A 23,759-nucleotide genomic window follows, 5' to 3' on the forward strand; every position below is an offset into this window, starting at 1 on the left:
AGAAAACTCATAATACCAGCGTTGGCTTAAGGGAGCACTGGATCCAGCAAGTGCTGTGTGATCCAGCAAGTGCTGTGTGATCCAGTGTAAGTGCTGTGTGATCCAGCAAGAACTGTGTGATCCAGCAAGTGTTGTGTGATCTAGTGTAAGCGCTGTGTGATCCAGTATGTGCTGTGTGATCCAGTATGTGCTGTGTGATCCAGCAAGTGCTGTGTGATCCAGTGTAAGTACTGTGTGATCCAGAGTAAGTGCTGTGTGATCCATTGTAAGTACTGTGTGATCCAGAGTAAGTGCTGTGTGATCCAGCAAGTGTTGTGTGATCCAGTGTAATTGCTGTGTGGTCCAGTATAAGTGCTGTGTGATCCAGTGTAAGTGCTGTGCGATCCAGTATGTGCTGTGTTATCCAGCAAGTGCTGTGCAATCCAGTGTAAGTACTGTGTGATCCAGTGTAAATACTGTGTGATCCAGAGTAAGTGCTGTGTAATCCAGTGTAAGTGCTGTGTGATCCAGAAAGTTCTGTTTGATCCAGTAAGTACTGTGTGATCCAGTGTAAGTGCTGTGTGACCCAGTGTAAGTGCTGTGTGATCTAGCAAGTGTTGTGTGATCCAGCAAGTGCTATGTGATCCAGTGTAAGTGTTGTGTGATCCAGTAAGTATTGTGCTGTGTAATCCAGTAAGTGATGTGTAATCCAGTAAGTGTTGTGTGATCCAGTAAGTGTTGTGTGATCCAGTAAGTGCTGTGTGATCCAGCAAGTGCTGTGTGATCCAGTGTAAGTACTGCATGATGCAGTGTAAGTATTGTGTGATCCAGAGTACATGCTGTGTGATCCAGGAAGTGTTGTGTGATCCAGTGTAAGTGCTGTGTGATCCAGAGTAAGTGCCTAGTGATCCAGCAAGTGCTGTGTGATCCAGCAAGTGCTATGTGATCCAGTAAGTACTGTGTGATCCATAAAACAATCAAAATATATAAATCAATAACTTTAGCTATTTTAAAGACCATACCATTTGGCAATTGAAAAACAATTGCAGCAAATTCACACTTACCTTCTATAACCACCTGTTTGTAATTACAGAGTGTTTACTGTTCCTTTAATGTGTCCCAAAGTCAGCAAAAATTAAGAGACACAATACCCATATGGTAAATCATGTGAGAGTGATGCAGCATATCTGTAACAAGCTAGCAAGAAAATATTCCCTGAACATCTCTATGTGATCCAGTGTAAGTTGGCAAGTGCTGTGTGATCCAGCAAGTGTTGTGTGATTCAGCAAGTGTTGTTTGATCCAGCAAGTGTTGTGTGATCCAGTGTAAGTGCTGTGTGATCCAGCAAGTGCTGTGTGATCCAGTGTAAGTGTTGTGTGATCCACTGTAAGTGCTGTGTGATCCAGTGTAAGTGCTGTGTGATCCAGCAAGTGCTGTGTGATCCAGTGTAAGTACTGTGTGATTCAGAGTAAGTACTGTGTGATTCAGAGTAAGTGCTGTGTGATCCAGTGTTAGTACTGTGTGATCCAGAGTAAGGGCTGTGTGATCCAGCAAGTGTTGTGTGATCCAGTGTAAGTGCTGTGTGATCCAGTGTAAGTACTGTGTGATCCAGAGTAAGTGCTGTGTGATCCAGCAAGTGCTGTGTGATCCAGTATAAGTACTGTGTGATCCAGAGTAAGTGCTGTGTGATCCAGTGTAAGTGCTGTGTGATCCAGTAAGTACTGTGTGATCCAGAGTAAGTGCTGTGTGATCCAGTGTAAGTGCTGTGTGATCCAGTAAGTACTGTGTGATCCAGCAAGTGTTGTGTGATCCAGTGTAAGTGCTGTGTGACCCAGTGTAAATGCTGTGTGATCCAGCAACTACTGTGTGATCCAGCAAGTGTTGTGTGATCCAGTGTAAGTGCTGTGTGATCCAGTGTAAGTGCTGTATGATCCAGCAAGTGCTGTGTGATCCAGCAAGTGCTGTGTGATCCAGTGTAAGTACTGTGTGATCCAGTGTAAGTACTGTGTGATCCAGAGTAAGTGCTGTGTGATCCAGTGTAAGTGCTGTGTGATCCAGCAAGTGTTGTGTGATCCAGTGTAAGTGCAGTGTGACCCAGTGTACATGCTGTGTGATCCAGCAAGTACTGTGTGATCCAGCAAGTGCTGTGTGATCCAGTAAGTACTGTGTTATCCAGCAAGTGTTGTGTGATCCAGTGTAAGTGTTGTGTAATCTAGTAAGTGCTATGTGATCCAGTAAGTTCTGTGTGATCCAGCAAGTGCTGTGTGATCCAGCAAGTGCTGTGTGATCCAGTGTAAGTACTGTGTGATCCAGAGTAACTGCTGTGTGATCCCATGTTAGTACTGTGTGATCCAGAGTATGTGCTGCAAGTGTTGTGTGATCCAGTGTAAGTGCTGTGTGATCCAGTATGTGCTGTGTGATCCAGCAAGTGCTGTGTGATCCAGTGTAAGTACTGTGTGATCCATAGTAAATGTTGTGTTATCCAGTGTAAGTACTGTGTGATCCATAGTAAGTGTTGTGTTATCCAGTGTAAGTACTGTGTGATCCAGAGTAAGTGCTGTGTGATCCAGCAAATGCTGTGTGATCCAGCAAGTGCTATGTGATCCAGTAAGTACTGTGTGATCCAGTAAGTACTGTGTGATCCAGTAAGTACTGTGTGATCCAGCAAGTGTTGTGTCATCCAGTTACTGTGTGATCCAGTGTAAGTGCTGTGTGATCCAGAGAAAGTGCTGTGTGATCCAGAAAGTGCCGTGTGATCCAGGAAGTGCCGTGTGATCCAGTAAGTACTGTGTGATCCAGTAAGTACTGTGTGATCCAGTAAGTACTGTGTGATCCAGCAAGTGTTGTGTCATCCAGTTACTGTGTGATCCAGTGTAAGTACTGTGTGATTCAGAGTAAGTGCTGTGTGACTGTTATCCAGTGTAAGTGCTTTGTATTCCAGCATGTACAGTGTGATCCAGTAAGTACTGTGTGATCCAGTAAGTACTGTGTGATCCAGTGTAAGTATTGTGTGATTCAGAGTAAGTGATGTGTGACTGTGATCCAGTGTAAGTACTTTGTAATCCAGCAAGTGATGTGTGATACAGTAAGTGCTGTGTAATTCAGAGTAATTGCTGTGTGATTCAGAGTAAGTGCTGTGTGATCCAGCAAGTGCTGTGTGATCCAGCAAGTGCTGTGTAATCCAGTAAGTACTGTGTGATCCAGTAAGTATTGTGTGATCCAGCAAGTGTTGTGTGATTCAGCAAGTGCTGTGTGATCCAGTGTAAGTACTGTGTGATTCAGAGTAAGTGCTGTGTGATCCAGTGTAAGTACTGTGTGATCCAGAGTAAGTGCTATGTGATCCAGTGTAAGTTCTGTGTGATCCAGTGTAAGTGCTGTGTGATCCAGTAAGTGCTGTGTGATCCAGTGTAAGTACTGTGTGATTCAGAGTAAGTGCTGTGTGATCCAGTGTAAGTACTGTGTGATCCAGAATAAGTGCTATGTGATCCAGTGTAAGTGCTGTGAGATCCAGTGTAAGTGCTGTGTGATCCAGAGAAAGTGCTGTGTGATCCAGAAAGTGCCGTGTGATCCAGGAAGTGCTGTGTGATCCAGTGTAAGTGCTGTGTGATCCAGAGTAAGTGCTGTGTGATCCAGTGTAAGTAATGCGTGATTCAGTGTAAGTGTTGTGTGATCCAGAGTAAGTGATGTGTGATCCAGTAAGTGCTGTGTGATCCAGTGTAAGTACTATGTGATCCAGTAAGTGATGTGTGACCCAGAGTAACTGCTGTCTGATCCAGTAAATGCTGTGTAATCCAGTAAGTGATGTGTGATCCAGTGTAAGTGCTGTATGATCCAGTAAGTGCTGTGTGATCCAGTAAGTGCTGTGTTATTCAGAGCTGCTGTTTTTTACTGTCATCTGCATGGTGAAAAAAACAGCAGCCAATCAGCTTCATCTGTGTCACACTCTGCGGTGTCTCAACATACTCTGGTGAGAATTGTACTATTATTTATTATTTGTAGAGCACGAAAAGATTCTGATGTGCTATAAACATAGACATAATATGCAAAGGTAACACTTAATAAGAAGCAAACAAGTAAAGGACGCTGTCAAGGGTTGCATTATTGTAGATCACCTAACATAAATGCGATCTACTGCAGGGATCTGTTTGAGATTGTGTGGTGTATATGTGTGTGTTATATGAGAGTGTGGGTGTGTGTCTGTTGTAGGAGAAAGTTTGTAGTGTGTGTGTGTTATATGAGAGTCTGTGATATATGAGAGTGTGGGTGTGTGTCTGTTGTAGGAGAGAGTATTTGGTCTGTGTGTGTTATATGAGAGTGTGTGTGCTGTTTGAGAGTGTGTGGTGTGATGTTTGTGTGTGTTATATGAGTGTGTGTTGTATGAGAGTGTGTGTGGTGTGTGTTGTATGAGAGTGTGTGTGTTGTGATGTATGTGTGTGTTATATGACTGTGTTGTATGAGAGTGTGGGTGGTGTGTCTGTTGTAGGAGAGTGTGTGTGATGTGTGTGTTGTGTTTGAGAATGTGTGGTGTGATTTCTGTGTGTGTTATATGAGTGTGAGTAGTGAGTGTTATATGAGAGTGAGTGTGGTGTGGTGTGTTGTATGATAGTGTGTGTGTGTTTTTTTACAACAACAAGTATGCACACATTTTAGTCACTTTCTCAAAAATTGCAGCTATCTTGTATATTACTTCAGAAATGTTCAGACCAAGCATAAAAATAGGGCCACAAAGGTATGTGGTATCATTACACTGCATCTTGGGGAAAAAGTTTGAAGAGCTCTGATCTACAGGACTGATGCACCCATAGGCTTACATGCTAAGTGGGTGCCAGGAGATGACAAAAGAATGAAATGAACTGAGGTAACAAAAGATTAGAAAACATTGTATACATCCCTGAAGAGTAGATTCTTAAAGGAACAATGGTCAATGTCCCTTTAAGCAGGTTTAAGGATCAGGCTGCAGAGTAGTCAGGCAAGGCAAAGGTCAATATCCAGCAGACAGGTTTTTAGGGATCAGGCTGAGAGTAGTCAGGCAAGGCAAGGGTCAATATCCAGCAGACAGGTTTTTAGGGATCAGGCTGAGAGTAGTCAGGCAAGGCAAGGGTCGATATCCAGCAGACAGGTTTTTTGGGATCAGGCTGCAGAGTAGTCAGGCAAGGCAAGGGTCAATATCCAGCAGACAGGTTTTTAGGGATCAGGCTGAGAGTAGTCAGGCAAGGCAAGGGTCGATATCCAGCAGACAGGTTTTAAATATAGGTAGAGAGCAGAAACTCACAGAGTCACAAACAGGAAAGAACGCTGACAAACGGGCCCAAAGAAAACTCCCGCCGGCATTTTAAAGCAAGTGACGAGAGGAGGCTGTGATGTATGGGGCGTGTCCCAGGAAGACTGTGTCACGTTACTAGGCAACGTGACATGATTAGGACACAGAGGAGATCCGGGAGCCGCAGTGACACGGCGATGAACGGATCGTGACAGAGACAAGGTCAGAGATACTAGGGGGATCAGAGTAATTGAGGGTCTTGAATGTAAGGGGCCCATTTATCAAAGGGCTTGCGGACCTGATCCGACACTGCGGATCAGGTCCGCAAGACCTCGCTAAATGCGGAGAGCAATACGCTCTCCACATTTAACATTGCACCAGCAGCTCACAAGAGCTGCTGGTGCAACGCCGCCCCCTGCTGACTCGCGGCCAATCGGCCGCCAGCAGGGAGCTGTCAATCAACCCGATCGTATTCGATCGGGTTGATTTCCGGCGGTTCCTGTCCGCCTGCTCAGAGCAGGCGGACAGGGTTATGAAGCAGCGGTCTTTAGACCGCTGCTTCATAACTTGTGTTTCTGGCGAGTCTGAAGACTCGCCAGAAACACGGCCCTTCAAGCTCCATTCGGAGCTTGATAAATGGGCCTGTTAGACTCAAGATTTTGTGTTTTATTCTGGAGGTTAGAGGAGGCTGGTGAAGGGTTTAGCAGAGAGGAATATGAGGCTGGCAGAGGCATGCATTATGGATAAAGGTGATAGAAGGCAGCTAGAGAGAACAGAAAGTATAGAGTTGCAAAAGTCAAGACAGGAAAGGATAAGAGAGTAGATTAAAATCTTAGATGTGTCTTGTGTGAGGAAGCAGTGAAGTTTGGAGATGTATTTAAAAGTGGAAACAGAAGGAATCAGCTAAAGACGGGATGTGAGGATTTAATGAAACATCTGAGACAAGTGTGACCCAAAGGCATCAGGTATGAGGGGTTGGGGTAATAATCAGCTAGATTACAAGTTGTGCGTTAGGAGGGGTGCATTAGTTACGTGTACTTTATTTACAATGCACACTTTTCATAACATAGGTATTACGAGTCTCCAAACAACCTCATAACGCGTTGCGGTAACACGACTACTGCGTTTATTTTCTACGCAAAATCACGGCAGCGTTAAACATTCTCCCATAGAGATCAATGATAAATTAAAGAAGCACAGATTTTTTAGCTAACACTCAATCTTGCGAGAAATACGCACTGCTCTTTCATATTACGTATACGGAATAATGCACAAAAAAAAACACATCAAATGTACTAACAACAATCACGCAACATAGCACATATGCATTACACATTCACAATCGTAAAATAAAAAGAATAAACAACATTTACACTAAATGAGGAATACATAAATACCTTATGATCTTGCAACATGGAACAAAACAACATGAAAAAAGAATTGCACGCTCATACACAAACAAAACATTTGCATTCAAGATTACGGAACATTAGTACAAAGAAACATTTACACCACTTCACAAATACGACACCATCACAAATATGTATTTACATTTACAGATAATACTTTTGGACAATGTTATGCAAAACAAACAATCACTATGACATCATCACATTATACACATTCCACAAATACTAACTCAATATGAGCATGCGCAAATTCACACAACTAATACACATTGCACACATACTAATTACTAACAAAGCAAACCTGAACATACTTTACCTTGCAAACGGTACATCATTAAACATTTACATAGGGTATATAAGCACGCTACAAGCATGGCTTCTTTGACTGTGTTGCTGGAGGATTTTTGGAGATTAGAGAGATTTTCTGGTATTGTGAGATTTAGTGTTAGTGAGTGAGTTAGTTAGTGGTAGTGTGAGAGAGTGAGTTTGTTAGTGGTAGTGTGAGATAGTGACTTAGTTAGTGGTAGTGTGAGATAGTGAGTTAGTGGTAGTGTGAGATAGTGAGTTAGTGGTAGTGTGAGATAGTGAGAGAGCGGTAGTGAACGAGAGTTTGTTTGGGTGAGTGTGCGAGTGGTATTTCTGAATACTTAACACATTAACATGCAAACCCATTCAATACATACATACATACACTTATCAATAACACTACATACGCTCCATACCCCATCCCCTCTCATACTACACTCCATACCCCATTCCCTTTCACCCCATACCCCATTCCTTTTCATCCCATACCCCATTCCCTGTAAACCCATACCCATAGTTAGATTTTGTTTACATATCCTCATTTTAGTCTTTTTCTATATTTTTGTCTGTTTAATACTCCTTACCCTCTTTTATTTATATCCCTTTCACACTTTGAGCACTTTTTTTTCCATTTTTGTTATTTATTTTGACCCCTTTCATTTGGGCACATTCACCTTTTGTTTGAGTATGTGGGGAGGGGGGGATAGGGGGCAGATTAGCCCGCAGTTATTAGAGCCGATTAGGCAGGAGGTCAGAGAAGAGATTGTAGAGGAGGTTAGGCAGGAGAAGGGGTGGGGGAGAGGAAGAGGAACAGGACAGGAAGGGGAACAGGAAGGGAGAGAGGAAGGGGGGGAGGAAGCGGTGGGTGGACCTGGCCACTTTGTTCAAGATGAACAAGTGGCTGGGCCCAGTGGCGGGCAGTGTAGAGCTTCACAGTCCGGGAAACAGAGGCTCACATCACAGGGGAAAGCCAAGCTGACTAGGGAAGCAAGATATACTATGGATGAGAAGGAGGCCCTCATAGAGGCTTATATGGAGAGGGCTAGGAGGCTGCAGGCTCAGAAGGCCATGCCTAAGGAGAAGATGAAGCTATGGCTGGAGATCAGGGATGCCGTTAATGCAGTGGGGTCCATAACAGGGATGTCAAGTCCATACAGCATCGCTACCGGGACTGCAAAATGGAATTTAAAAGAAAGCTCTCGAGGGAGAACCAATATCTAACAGGGACCGGTGGCGGTCCTGAAATGATCGTGGAATATTCCTGATGGGAGGAAATGTTGCGTCCCAGCATCTCCGAGGTGGCCATAGTCGGTATCGGAGGAGTCGATACCAGGAACCTGCCACTCTCATCTTCCGGTAAGCTCATTTAATAATCTCTTTACATCAAAAATAAAGAATGCATTTAAAGATATCATTAACGCAATTACGCTTTTTTAGACATTATTACGTAAGCGCATTCACAATTACCTTGAGAAAGTTGCATTTCACGAAAAGCCATCACATTGGTATCTAGGCTACAGGTTAGGTGTGCATTTAAACAGACTGAAAACAAACGCAAAAACACATTCAGATTGACCATATAGATATCAGAAACACGGTTTGGAAAATGCGGAAATCGTATTGATTGTTGTATATGAAAGTGTATTAATGAGGCTGCCTTTGTAATTCTATTGTAAGCAAAAACATTTACATCTTTATTTGGAACTGTGCTAATATCTTGATTTCTTTCTTTTTACAATATACAGAGTCTGAGCCCGGGGAGGAGGCAGCACAGCACCCACAGGCTCCTCCTTCACCCAGGTATGAGAGTGGTGCAGATGACTCACCACCTCAGGGAGACATGGAAGACATCCCTCTATACTTATCCTCTGTAGAAGCCCCCACTGCAGAAGAGATCCCTGCAGCAGCCCTTCCTGCACCAGCAGCCCCTCCTGCACCAGCAGCCCACCATGCACCAGCAGCCCCTCAGGAGGAGATATCAGAGCTGAAGATATTAAGAGATTTTCTGGAAGAGATGCGTGCCTCCTGGAGGGAACAGGCGGAAAGCAGAATCCATCTGACGGAAGCAATTAATGAGATTCGACTAAACCAAAGAGAGCTTCTCCAAGACCAAAGAGAGATCTTGCTTACTCTGAAAGATATATTGCAGGTCCTCCGGGAGGCGCATAATGCACCATCTGCTGCTGGGCCATCTGCTGCTGGACCATCTGCTGCTGGGCCATCTGATCCTGGGCCATCTGCTGCTGCACCATCTGCTCCTGGCCCTCCTCCATCTCATCCTCAATCTCCTCCTCAGCCGGGTGATCCCAGTACTCCTCCTTCTCATCTTCCCCAAACATCTCCGATGAGAACTCGTCGTAGGGGGCAGTTGTCCCCCCAGAGCCTCAGTCTCGTGGGAAGAGGGGAAGGAAGAGGAAGGAAGTTTTTTTATATATATATTTAGTTATTTAATGTGTAATGGATAGGTATGTGATGATGTGGTCTTCTTACACTTGTCCATGGACCGGGTCCATGGAGGCAGATTGTTTGCAGAGTGTGTTTTACAAGTGTGTGGAGACCACATCATCACATACCTATCCTTGTTGATTACATTGATTGGTTTCTGTGATGTGATGTCCAAACTGTTTCCCTAATCTCAAACAAAATGACCATTACAATTATACACAATGGCATATCACTGTTTTGATGCCAACAACACAGCTTAAAGGAACAGTCATAACATTAATTATTTTTGGTTACAAAGAAAACACTTTATTACGCATTATCAAGTTTGGAAAAACAATACTTAGAGAAATACACGTTTTACTTCTGTGATTAACCTTGTATCTATGCCTCTGAAAAATGACCACTTATTTCTGTTCTTTTGACAGAAGGCATTTCAGCCAATCACTGATCAATCCAAGGTAACTATACTGCATGAGCTCAATGTTTTCGATATAAAACACAAAAAATAATGCCCTATAGTGGTCAAAATGCATAAAGATTAGATGCACTCTTCAAGCTCTAAGAAATGAGCCGATGAACCTCCTAGGTGTAGCTATCAACTAAGAATACCAAGTGAACTAAGATAAATTGGTGATAAACGTTTGAGATATATTTTATAAAAATTGCATTTTTGGAGATTAAAATCATTACTGTTTCAAGCCGTGCTGGGACATGGCTGTCTTTGTGTGAAGCTCCATTACAGTTGCAGCTCATTTAACTGGAGGCGAAATGGTGGAGACCTTGACTCATTATAAAACACCTCTCTAACAACGCAGAGGAGACCCGGGAGCTGAGCAGACCCCTTTCCTGCAGCATCACCCACCTCATTCTTGCTTAAAACCGAAGGAACCCATATACCTAACAAAGGCCCGGTCGCCATCTTGGAACGGCCCTCACTTATCAGAGAGACTACCTAAGAGACGGCTCATTATACCCGAGCCTAACCGGGCACTCACTACATCAAAAAGCCCGCATACGTATATGAGAGCCCTTACGGTGGGACTGGCTGACTGGCGCTGCGGATCGCCGGGGAGATCTGGCAGCGCTCTGGCTGCGCTGCACTTGTAACACACACGTGGGGCCTGAAATTCACGGAGGAAAGCCCGCCGCGGCACAGAGGTGAGACCACATCTAACCCTGTTCTCAGAGCAAGAGCCGAAGGGCATGAATATAAAAGCAGATCCGTGATCTGACATCCGTTAGAGAGACTTGCTTATAACTCATAACAGGCACCGCAGCAGCCCTGAATTATTGCTGGGGCTTTCAAGTTAAACATATGTGATATCCATAATGGCTAAAGTACAGCTGGGGACATTTATCATTAAACACATAACAGTCAACCTGTATATTCAACTATTGTTGCTTTGAGACAGGGGCCATATTACATTATATTTACACTTTGAGGAGGCCACTCAGACCTTGCTGCACAGAGGGCACCACACTGCACAATATATGGCTATTTAAAATTTAACGGAACAAAGGATGGAGTCCCAGGTTGATAGAATAAAACCAATTCTTTATTAGATTCTTTAAAAGTAAAGTTCAAGTGAGACGCAGCTCACACGGTCACAAAATCAGCCAAAAAAGAGTGGAGAAATGAGCGTAGCACCAGTGGCTTACATGTTTCGGCTAAATGCCGTAATCATAGCCTAAGGTGCTAAACCTGTGTGATCTTTAAAAAGGGTGAAAAACGATCCAATTGGCTAAAACACTACAAGGATTAAAAATGTACGCCCATTTTAACACATCTAGCATGCACATAGAAGTTAACCCTATACATGTCATAATATATTAGAGCAAGAGATGTTTGATGTGAAGAAATCGAAGAAATGCAAGGTGTAAAAGTGTATAAAGAAAGTTAGTGAAATAAAGATGAAAAAGAAAAAGAAAAGAGACTGAAAAGACAGCACATATATTATAGGGACAGACTAGCAGCGAGATTAGTAATGTTGACCTGTTATGGACTTAGAATACTTATAATACTTATATTAGAGGCTGGATATAACCACAATACATGAGGCAAAAGCCAATGTAAAATAATATAATAACTGATATAAACATAGAGAATGTAAACTGATAATGTCCACACTATAAACTTTAACTCGCACTGCCACGGTTGCGATAAGAGGAAGAAAGAAAAATAAAGAAAAAGAAAAAGAGAGAAAAAGAAAGAAACAAGAAGAAGAAGAAAGAAAGAAAGAAGAAAAGGAAAAAGGAAGAAAAATAGCAGGGACAGATGTATATACATATATACACATATATAAATGTACATGAGGATACACCCATATACAGATTAAGCTAATATACAAGAAAAGAGAGACAGTAAGAGTGTGTACACAATTTAGATACTATATATAAGCGTATATAAGATTTATAAGATTTATAGCTATGCTACATGAATATGAAGAAACCACAATTGGATCGCTATGAGATAAATTATGCAGCTATAGCTGCACTGTATATGACACATAGTACATGTAATACAAGCAATCAAAGCATATGATCATGAGCAACATCTAGTTAGAGAATATAAAGAAGAAGAGAAAATTGTGTACACATGTATCTACAATTGAGCACCTGGGGAAACTGTCAGGGTATATAAGAATATGTCAGAGTAAGTGAGTAGAACAGTCAAAAAATATATTATAAATTGTCATATATATTGACATATAAATTTACTCCCAAAAGTTGATCAGATCAAATTTGGAGTTTAGACCTTGAGGAAGCCTGGTTTTTAGTTTATAAGTTTATAGTGTGGACATTATCAGTTTACATTCTCTATGTTTATATCAGTTATTATATTATTTTACATTGGCTTTTGCCTCATGTATTGTGGTTATATCCAGCCTCTAATATAAGTATTATAAGTATTCTAAGTCCATAACAGGTCAACATTACTAATCTCGCTGCTAGTCTGTCCCTATAATATATGTGCTGTCTTTTCAGTCTCTTTTCTTTTTCTTTTTCATCTTTATTTCACTAACTTTCTTTATACACTTTTACACCTTGCATTTCTTCGATTTCTTCACATCAAACATCTCTTGCTCTAATATATTATGACATGTATAGGGTTAACTTCTATGTGCATGCTAGATGTGTTAAAATGGGCGTACATTTTTAATCCTTGTAGTGTTTTAGCCAATTGGATCGTTTTTCACCCTTTTTAAAGATCACACAGGTTTAGCACCTTAGGCTATGATTACGGCATTTAGCCGAAACATGTAAGCCACTGGTGCTACGCTCATTTCTCCACTCTTTTTTGGCTGATTTTGTGACCGTGTGAGCTGCGTCTCACTTGAACTTTACTTTTAAAGAATCTAATAAAGAATTGGTTTTATTCTATCAACCTGGGACTCCATCCTTTGTTCCGTGATGCTTTGACCAGCTACTGAGTCCAGGTTACTACTCCTCACTAAACCGCTGGGCCGGGTGAATATACAGATCGTCAACACACACACCCCCTCCTTACGTCACGCGGTGACGTCTACAGAGCTGCAGACCGGGTTTTGCATAGAGGCGGAAGCAAGAGAAGTCGGCAGACACGCTGCCATCGGATATCGTTCCGTTTATACACAGGATCTCTCTCTTCAGTGCTCAAGGTACACCTCGTATATTGGCTCATATATGTACTGTTTGGGGGTGTGTTTTTGGCATTATTTACTCACACACGGATTCAAGTGTTAACCATTTCTCCTTTGCTCTTGTTACTTTTGGGTATTAACTGGTGATACCCGGGATTTCACTTTAAGCCATATGTGTGAAAATTGCCAGCGGTTATATCTATCAATCTATTTGATGGGACACTCTATACACTGAGATACAGATTTGAGGAGTTTTCAATTACAGCCTTGTTCCATATAACATAGAACATGGAAGGCACAACTCAGCCACAGTTTTATTCCCTCATGTCAGCCACAGCAAGAGTTCATACAGAGACTGAATGTGCAAAGATTTTCTCTGACGATCAAGGGACTTTATCCTTATCTAAACTATTTGAATCCCTGGAAAATCTTTTATTTAAGGAAATTAAAGCACAATGGGACATTTGGACATTCCAATCTTAGATTAAAGCTAAAAGGATCCCAAGGGGTTTGCAAATTCTAAAGTTTCCTACTTTTGAAGTTGATATCAATGATAAAGATTTTGTGAATGCATGGAATAATGTACTATCTGATTGCTCATTACAACTTATGCAGCTATTAATCCAAATTAGAACACAACATCTTAATGACATCAAAAGTGAGATTGATACATTACAACTAGAACTTAACAAACGTAGTACAGATCCTGACTTTTCTAGATTTGATGCTATTCTACAAACATCTCTAGCTAAGGGTAAACAAGTGATAATGGAAAACAAACATGTTAAATTTATTAGAGATAAAACAGATTACTCTAAAGATTCGGTCTACCTGTGGAATAAGAAACAACGTAGGGAATACAGACGCAATACACCTAAATCTAATAAACAGAAAAGTAAACGTAGAAATCGCAATAGACACAACAAATCTGTAACGTTTACAGACAGTGACACAGACAGATCTGACAAATCTTCAGATGAAAATCTCTCTGCTAGTGAGGAAGAGGTGGATACACTTACACGAACTAATACAATAACTAATCAACAGCCAAGTATATTAAAAACAGCTCCTCCACCCACATCTCTTACAAATGGTACCGCACAGGGTACAAACCCTATAGATAAAAGACAAATGGGTGCATCCAACACTAAATATGTTGCGACTAATACAAATACTCACTCATATACTCCTTATACACATATGGGTACCAACAATAGTATGTGCGATCAATCAACCTTGGAACAGGTTTTTCCCTTAGGACAGATGCCACAGGGGATAGGGGTCCCACGACACACCAATCTACAAAACCAAGACAGGTATCCAGTGAGAGGAAACCGCACTCAAACGAAATACAAGTAGATTCAGTTATTAATCTATCTTCCCTTCAGCTTAACAAGGATCAGCTAGAATTGCTTAGCCTAGGACTAGGTTTTGCCCCTACAGCTAAATTTGACTTATTTCAGACAATGATAGATGTTAATCGTCTTATTAGAAATATCACTTTAAAAAAGCACTTTACATCCAACATCTCAGAATGCATATCCTATAACGATAGCACAGTCTCTAACTCACACATCACGGAGTCCTTTACTGAGGCCTGTGATGTCTTAAACTTACAGCACTTATACTCTGAATCTTCTTCCAGTCAGGGAACTATCAACAATGCTGCCACCTTTAAGGACAAGTCTAAATTCTATCCCATTCAGTCCAGAGGACAAATTATAGAGACATTCCATTCTCGGGTAGAACGAGATTTACAAACTCTTAATGATCATTCTACAGGTTACACCCAAAATTTGCCCATTAGACTAAAAAAGGCTATGAGTACATTACAAAATGACACGAATATTGTCATACGCCCGGCTGATAAAGGTGGCAGCATTGTTGTCCTAAATAGGTCAGATTATGTGGCAGAAGCACATCGCCAATTGGACAATCCACAAGAGTACACTCCACTGACGACTAATCCCACAGCCAGATTTAAAAAGGATCTTCTTGGGATTTTGGATGATGGTGTTGAACATGGGTTTCTAAATGAACAGACTGCTTCATTTGTATATGTACAACATCCTAAGACACCCATGTTCCACCTTTTTCCAAAAGTTCATAAATCCTTAATTAATGTTAAGGGTCGCCCCATCGTCAGTGGGGTTGATTCCTTACTAGAAAGACTTTCATCCTGGCTTGACGCTATCCTGCAGCCTTTGGTGAACACCTTACCATCTTTTACCAAGGACACAAAACATATTATTAACTTATTAGCTAAGCATAAGTGGAATGACAACTATATATGGGTTACAATAGATGCAGTCTCCTTGTACTCCTCTATACCCCATACACAAGGCATCATGGCTATAAAATTCTTTTTAGCCAACTATACAGATTACACTGAGAACTTTCAAAGCTTTATCATTCATGTATTAGAATTTTTACTCACTCACAATTTCTTTTGCTTTGAGTCAAACTTTTACCTTCAGAAAAGGGGTACAGCAATGGGGGCAAAATTTGCCCCCTCATATGCTAATCTCTACCTAGGCTTCTGGGAGATTAACTGCATCTATGGAGACATTAATCCCTACAGGTCATCTATATATTTCTACAAGAGATATATAGATGACCTGTTATGTATTTGGTCTGGTCCTTCAGAAGATGTGCCCAAATTTGTCTCTTGGCTGAATCAGAATGAGTTGAACCTCAGTTTCACCTTCATCTCTGATCCAGTCAATATAGACTATCTTGACCTTACACTCACTGGTAATTGCAATGGCACTATTTCTACTAAGGTCTTTCGCAAACCAATATCAGGCAATACACTTCTACACTCCACTTCTTGTCATCCTACCAACACCGCTTATGCTGTGGCGAAAGGCCAATTTATGCGCATCAAAAGGAATTGTAGCACGGAGGAAGATTTTGAACATGAAGCTAGCCTATTAGAAAACAGACTGAGATTGAGACAATATTCTAAACGACACATTAAACAGGCAAGGCAACAGGTTAATCTTATTCCAAGAGAGTCAATGCTACTTGATAAATGCAAGAATACTAAAAGTAACTTTCAGGGTATTTACTTTGTAACTGAGTACAGTGCTCAATACCCTGAAGTTTGCAATATTATCAAAAAACATTTTTCTCTCTTAATTGCAGACGACAAGCTCACTGATGTAGTGAAAAATGGCATCAGATGCTCTTACAAAAAATGTGCCACTTTGGCTTCAATTCTATCACCGACACAACTTAGACCAACCACACAACATACTAGCTCTTGGCTGAGACATCAGGGCATGTATAGATGTGGACACAAAAAGTGTAAGCCATGTGACTATGCACAAATTACGACAGAGTTCAGATCAACTGTAACAGGGACTGTCTATCCTATAAAATCCTGTTTAAATTGTACCAGCACCAACGTCATATATCTTGTCACCTGCATTCTTTGCAATATTCAATATGTTGGTCTCACGTCTAGGGATGTTAACTCTAGAATAAGAGAACATATCTCCTCCCTAACAAGGGGTACGGCTACAACTCCCTTAGTGCAACATTTTGCCACCAAACACAACTGCTGCCTTAATTCGTTTAGGTGGGCAGCTATTGAAAAAGCCATGGTCCCTATGAGAGGGGGAGATATAGATAGAGTTCTAGCTAAACGTGAAACCTTTTGGATTTTTCAACTAAAAACCAGGCTTCCTCAAGGTCTAAACTCCAAATTTGATCTGATCAACTTTTGGGAGTAAATTTATATGTCAATATATATGACAATTTATAATATATTTTTTGACTGTTCTACTCACTTACTCTGACATATTCTTATATACCCTGACAGTTTCCCCAGGTGCTCAATTGTAGATACATGTGTACACAATTTTCTCTTCTTCTTTATATTCTCTAACTAGATGTTGCTCATGATCATATGCTTTGATTGCTTGTATTGCATGTACTATGTGCCATATACAGTGCAGCTATAGCTGCATAATTTATCTCATAGCGATCCAATTGTGGTTTCTTCATATTCATGTAGCATAGCTATAAATCTTATAAATCTTATATACGCTTATATATAGTATCTAAATTGTGTACACACTCTTACTGTCTCTCTTTTCTTGTATATTAGCTTAATCTGTATATGGGTGTATCCTCATGTACATTTATATATGTGTATATATGTATATACATCTGTCCCTGCTATTTTTCTTCCTTTTTCCTTTTCTTCTTTCTTTCTTTCTTTCTTCTTCTTCTTGTTTCTTTCTTTTTCTCTCTTTTTCTTTTTCTTTATTTTTCTTTCTTCCTCTTATCGCAACCGTGGCAGTGCGAGTTAAAGTTTATAGTGTGGACATTATCAGTTTACATTCTCTATGTTTATATCAGTTATTATATTATTTTACATTGGCTTTTGCCTCATGTATTGTGGTTATATCCAGCCTCTAATATAAGTATTATAAGTATTCTAAGTCCATAACAGGTCAACATTACTAATCTCGCTGCTAGTCTGTCCCTATAATATATGTGCTGTCTTTTCAGTCTCTTTTCTTTTTCTTTTTCATCTTTATTTCACTAACTTTCTTTATACACTTTTACACCTTGCATTTCTTCGATTTCTTCACATCAAACATCTCTTGCTCTAATATATTATGACATGTATAGGGTTAACTTCTATGTGCATGCTAGATGTGTTAAAATGGGCGTACATTTTTAATCCTTGTAGTGTTTTAGCCAATTGGATCGTTTTTCACCCTTTTTAAAGATCACACAGGTTTAGCACCTTAGGCTATGATTACGGCATTTAGCCGAAACATGTAAGCCACTGGTGCTACGCTCATTTCTCCACTCTTTTTTGGCTGATTTTGTTACCGTGTGAGCTGCGTCTCACTTGAACTTTACTTTTAAAGAATCTAATAAAGAATTGGTTTTATTCTATCAACCTGGGACTCCATCCTTTGTTCCGTGATGCTTTGACCAGCTACTGAGTCCAGGTTACTACTCCTCACTAAACCGCTGGGCCGGGTGAATATACAGATCGTCAACACACACACCCCCTCCTTACATCACGCGGTGACGTCTACAGAGCTGCAGACCGGGTTTTGCATAGAGGCGGAAGCAAGAGAAGTCGGCAGACACGCTGCCATCGGATATCGTTCCGTTTATACACAGGATCTCTCTCTTCAGTGCTCAAGGTACACCTCGTATATTGGCTCATATATGTACTGTTTGGGGGTGTGTTTATCGACCTAAGTCCCGGTGCCTGGTTTGGCATTATTTACTCACACACGGATTCAAGTGTTAACCATTTCTCCTTTGCTCTATTTAAAATTTAATACATAAAAAGGCTGAATACTTCACTGCACAGAACAAGACCCTTACACCTAATATCTATACAACCGTGTTGTTAGAGTCAGGAAGAATTCTAAGAGGCCCTATCCTACACCTTCAGGAGGTTTACAAGATGTCACAATGTAAAGGCCCTAAACCAGATAAGGCCGCCAAATTAACAGCGTCCACGCCATCTGTGACCACCTTTTTGCAACCCTCAGATCCTAACTCCACAGAGACTTCCCAATCACAAAAGCAGTCTCACCCTGAGATGCAAATAGAATATTCAGCCTCACAATACAGGTCCTTATTGGCCCTGCCATCACAAATAGCGGATCTCTCCTCCAAATCAGATTTCGAATCGCTAAAATCCTTCATAAAAGGGGAGATGAGGGGGCTAAAGAAAGACTTAAATGATATGAGCTCCAGAATAGACTACATAGAGGAGGGGCAGGAGGCGCTCAATTCTATAGTCAGCACAAATACACAACAGCTATCCATACAAGACTCCATGGTACAGTCTCTACAAGAAAAATTAGAAGATCTAGACAATCGAGGGAGAAGGAACAACCTCAGGATCAGGGGTATACCTGAGGAGGTCTCCCAAGAACAGTTAAAATCATACGTCAAAGAGCTATTCCAATCCCTACGCCCCAGATCAACCCCTTTGCAACAAGACGACATTGAAAGGATTCACAGAGCACCCAAACCACCTCCCAAACCCCCAGAGATGTGATTATGCGGTTCCAAAGATTTACAACTAAAGAAGAAATTTGGCAAGTGGCGAGATCAAGGAGATCCATATCATTTAAAGATCATACCCTACAAATATTCCAAGACCTTTGTCCGCAGACCATACAGAGGAGGAAGGAGGTTAGATTCCTCACTAAAGCCCTACAAGAGCATGACATTAGATATCGTTGGGGCTACCCCTTCAGCCTGATTATAAACCACAACGGCTCGCAGATCATTTACAAGACTTTCCAGGACCTGGATACCGTGACAAGGAAGTTGAACATTACCATTGAACCTCCAGCTGACAACATTTTGGAGACGTCAACAAAACACCCGGATACCACACGAGATCCCCCCCCGGGGAGCAGCGGCTTCAGTGGAACAGGGTCCACTCAAAAAGAAGGAAAACAGACGCTCCTTCCTTGGGCCCTCCAAGCCCACAAGAACTCTAATGCTCACCTTATTCGACTATCTTGGTTTAGACGTGGAGTCTCAGCCACTGGAATACTATGTTCCCGCTGGGGTGGCATCCCTAGCCTTATTTTCCTTGGACAGTTCCAGATACTGGGTATTGGGTAAGAAATGGAAAGCTGACGAACCGCAGCTGGTCTAGTTGATAAACTGTTATTATTGTTATCCTGTTATGTTATGTTACCAGGTTTTCTACTCTCTTTTGGACTGGCAGAGCCAGTATTACAGACACTGGACATTTTAAGGTCTAACTCATGCAAAGTATGTAAAGATGATAAAAGCTGATGTTACTATGAAGCACTAGTTATTTGAGAGAGTAGCACTGTTTGATTATCATTTGTCTGATATCCCCCAGTCTTATCCATACCTCCTCTTCTCCTCACTTCATCCCCTTTGCTCTCCCCATCCCCTCCGCTCCCCTTCTCCTCCTGCAGGTCCCTACCAGAAACCTCTAAATAACTTATGTATAGTCACCAAGAGCATTATGCAACTTCAGGTACTCCCCAGTCAAGGTGTATAGTTCTAGAAATACACTTTTCGTTAGATTTGTTTATAATTTTTGTTTATTTTATGCTGCTATGATTCTACTTGCCGTATGTGTGCTGCCTCATGCCTTTTATTTGTTGTTGTTGCTCATAATTGTCATGATCTACAAAGCTGAACTGTATATGATATCTGTAATTTCATTTTTACCATTCTGTACTAATGTTGAAAGATAGGTCTAATTTAAAAATACTCTCCCATAACGTCAAGGGGTTTAATATCCCACAAAAAAGATCCATTGCCTTTAGAGATTATAAAAGGCTTAGCTGCGACATTGTAATGCTACAGGAGACTCATTTCAAAAAAGGGAGGGAACCCCGTGCCTCCTTTAAGAAATTCGGCACTGCCCACTTTTCTTCAGATAGTTCTAAACGTAATGGTGTTTGCACAATGATTGGTAAGGATGTCCCATTCCAGGTGACATCGATCAATAAAGATAAAATGGGAAGATATCTAATAATCTCAGGGAGGTGGAACCATAAACATATAACCTTAGCTAATATCTATGCCCCTGGTATGGGTGACCCCGGTTTCTTCCATCAGCTTTGCAATAGGCTCCTGGAGTGTCCCGGGGGTGCCCTGGTTATAGGCGGTGATTTTAATGTTGCCTTAGATCCTGCTGTGGATTGTTCTACTGGAAAGTCGTCGGTTCCCAGCGGGACCTTGAAATCAATTAAATCCAAACTATCTACCCTAGCCGTCCATGATGTCTGGCGACTCCACCACCCAACTACTAAAGATTACACTTTTTATTCCCACCCACATCAGAGCTATTCTAGAATAGATTACCTGCTGACAGATGTAACCAGCCTAGCGTATGCCCGAAACTCAGACATCTATCCCATAACGTGGTCAGACCACGCCATGATTAGCTGTACATTTGATTTCCCTGCCCATGCCCCCTACTCAAGATCCTGGAGGCTGGATGAGTCCCTCCTAAAGGACCCACTGATACACATCCAGCTCACCAAGTCTATAGAAGACTACTTTAAAGTAAACAACACACCTGATATGTGTCAGCAACATATTTGGAACGCTCATAAATGCATACTTAGGGGCGAGCTGATTGCCTTGAAAGCATCCAAACTGAAACAACAGCAACAATACTTAGCTTCCCTACTCGCAGACTTAACTAAACTTCAAGATATACACAAAAGGTTCCCTAAAGACCATTCCCTTCTTGAAAGCCTAGAACATAACCAAATGCAACTTAATTGTTATCTTGGGAAAGAGGCTAAGCGCAAAGCGCTTTTCCTTAAAAAAACATATTATGAGGGGGCTAACAAACAAGGTAAACTTTTGGCTAGACAGCTTCGGAAAAAAACTCTTAACAGGTATATTTTACACATTAGGGATGATGGGGGGAATGATCGGCATACATCAAAAGACATAGCGGATAGATTTAGGCACTACTACAATTCACTATACAATTTATCCACAGACATACCTCCACCAACAAGTGTAGCCATACAGGACTACTTGATACAACTAAACCTACCCAAAATTAGTGAAGAGCAGAGTACTAAATTAGACACACCCTTTTCAGCAGAAGAGATCAAGCTAGCGATTAAATCACTGAAAGCTGGGAAATCCCCAGGACCAGATGGGTTTAGTAATGCCTACTATATAACTTTTAAAGACCTTCTGATACCACATCTTTTGGCATACTTTCATAGCATAGACCAAGATAAACTCTTCCCCCCTTCGGCCCTGCAGGCCACTATATCGTTAATCCCGAAACCAAACAAACCTAGTACATCAATTACCAAACTATAGACCGATATCTCTTCTGAATTCAGATATTAAGATTTTCGCCAAGCTTATAGCCAATAGACTAAATTTAATCCTACCTGACCTTATACATCAAGACCAAGTGGGCTTTGTACCCTGCCGTGAGGCAAGAGACAATACGGTGCGCAACTTGCACCTGCTATGGCATGCTAAAACGACCCAAACCCCCTCAATTTGGATTTCTACTGATGCCGAAAAGGCCTTGGACAGAGTCGGATGGCCTTTTCTACAGGCGACACTACAGGCCTTCGGTCTCAGTGGGAAAGCAATACATAGAATATTTGCGCTATATAACAAACCCAACGCCAAAATTGCTCTCAACGGAATTCTGTCGCCTCCACTCCAAATCACAAATGGCACCAGGCAAGGTTGCACTTTGTCCCCCTTACTTTTAACTTGCCTCATCGAGACCCTAGCGACTAAGATTAGATTAAATAAAAATATCCAAGGCATAAGGGTAAAAGGAGACGAATACAAGCTATCACTATTCGCAGATGACATCCTTTTTTCCCTAACAGAGCCAGTTGAGTCAATACCCTACTTATTAGAAGAACTAGCGGTATTTCATGACCTCTCTAATTTTAAAATTAACCAAAGTAAATCTGAGATGTTAGGTGTAGCCATTACCCCTCAAATGGAAGATACTATTACAAAAATATGCCCGTTTAAATGGAAGAAAGACTCCCTAAAATATTTGGGGATTCATTTAGCAGATAACTTTGATACGTTGTTCAAATTAAATTATGTCACCATTAAAATGCCCTGATGCGAGACCTCTCTTCTTGGAACAGGAAACCTTTGTCCTGGCTGGGGAGGATTAATACAATTAAAATGAACATTTTCCCACGACTGTTATACATTATGCAGACACTCCCTATTCAATTACCTGGCACATATATTTCACAGATACAACGGCTGTTTAGCTTGTTCATTTGGAACAGACGCCCCCCTAGGATAAACAAAAACATAATGTTACATCCAATAACTCAAGGGGGACTGGGAGTCCCGGATATCGAATCCTACCGAAGGTCCATATTTCTTCAAAGAATTTTAGACTGGAGGATTCACAGGGGCCATAAGAGATGGATCTCTCTAGAAGAGAACCTAAATGTGGGCTTTAACCTTCCCTCTATCTGCTGGAACCCTAAGTTCCACTTACTTTGCAAACAAATTAGTAACCCAATTACACAAGAAACACTAAGAATTTGGGATTCTACTAATAAGACTAACCCATATTTGTCCTCCTGTCCAGGCCCATTGACATCAATCGTTCACAATAACGAGTTCTCTTTATTATCCTTAGTCAGGAATACGGAAACACAGATCAGGGACGAAGAGGTTCTGCTTATGTCCCTTACTAGTAATGATCAAATAAGATCCCAGGAACAGTTAGTGGACGCTGGCTATGGATGGGCTGAAAATTGGTTTACATACAGACGGACGCATCATTATATCACGACACATCAACACTTCTTAAACATGACACGATCATTGACCAACATTGAGAAAGTATACACTGCCACACCGCCAGTTAAACATAGCCTTTCACATATTTACAATATCCTCACCAAGTTGTCACCTGGCAACCTTCCGCGCTCTATGGAGATGTGGGAGAGGGAGCTAGGGATAGTCATTACTCCACAGACAGCGACAAGCATCTTTCACAACACCAAATCTGCCTCCACATCAGCATCTATTAAGGAGCTAAATTATAAAATATTACATGGCTGGTATTGGACTCCCAAAAGGATTCACAAGCTTTTCCCACAATCTCCCAATCGCTGCTGGCGATGTGGCCATGTAGGTAGTGGTTTGAGTCACATGTGGTGGTGGTGCTCCCAGATAAACATGCTATGGCGATTCATAATCAATGAGATAGAATACATTTTT

The sequence above is a fragment of the Bombina bombina genome, chromosome 10 (assembly GCF_027579735.1).
Source record: "Bombina bombina isolate aBomBom1 chromosome 10, aBomBom1.pri, whole genome shotgun sequence".
NCBI lineage: Eukaryota > Metazoa > Chordata > Amphibia > Anura > Bombinatoridae > Bombina > Bombina bombina.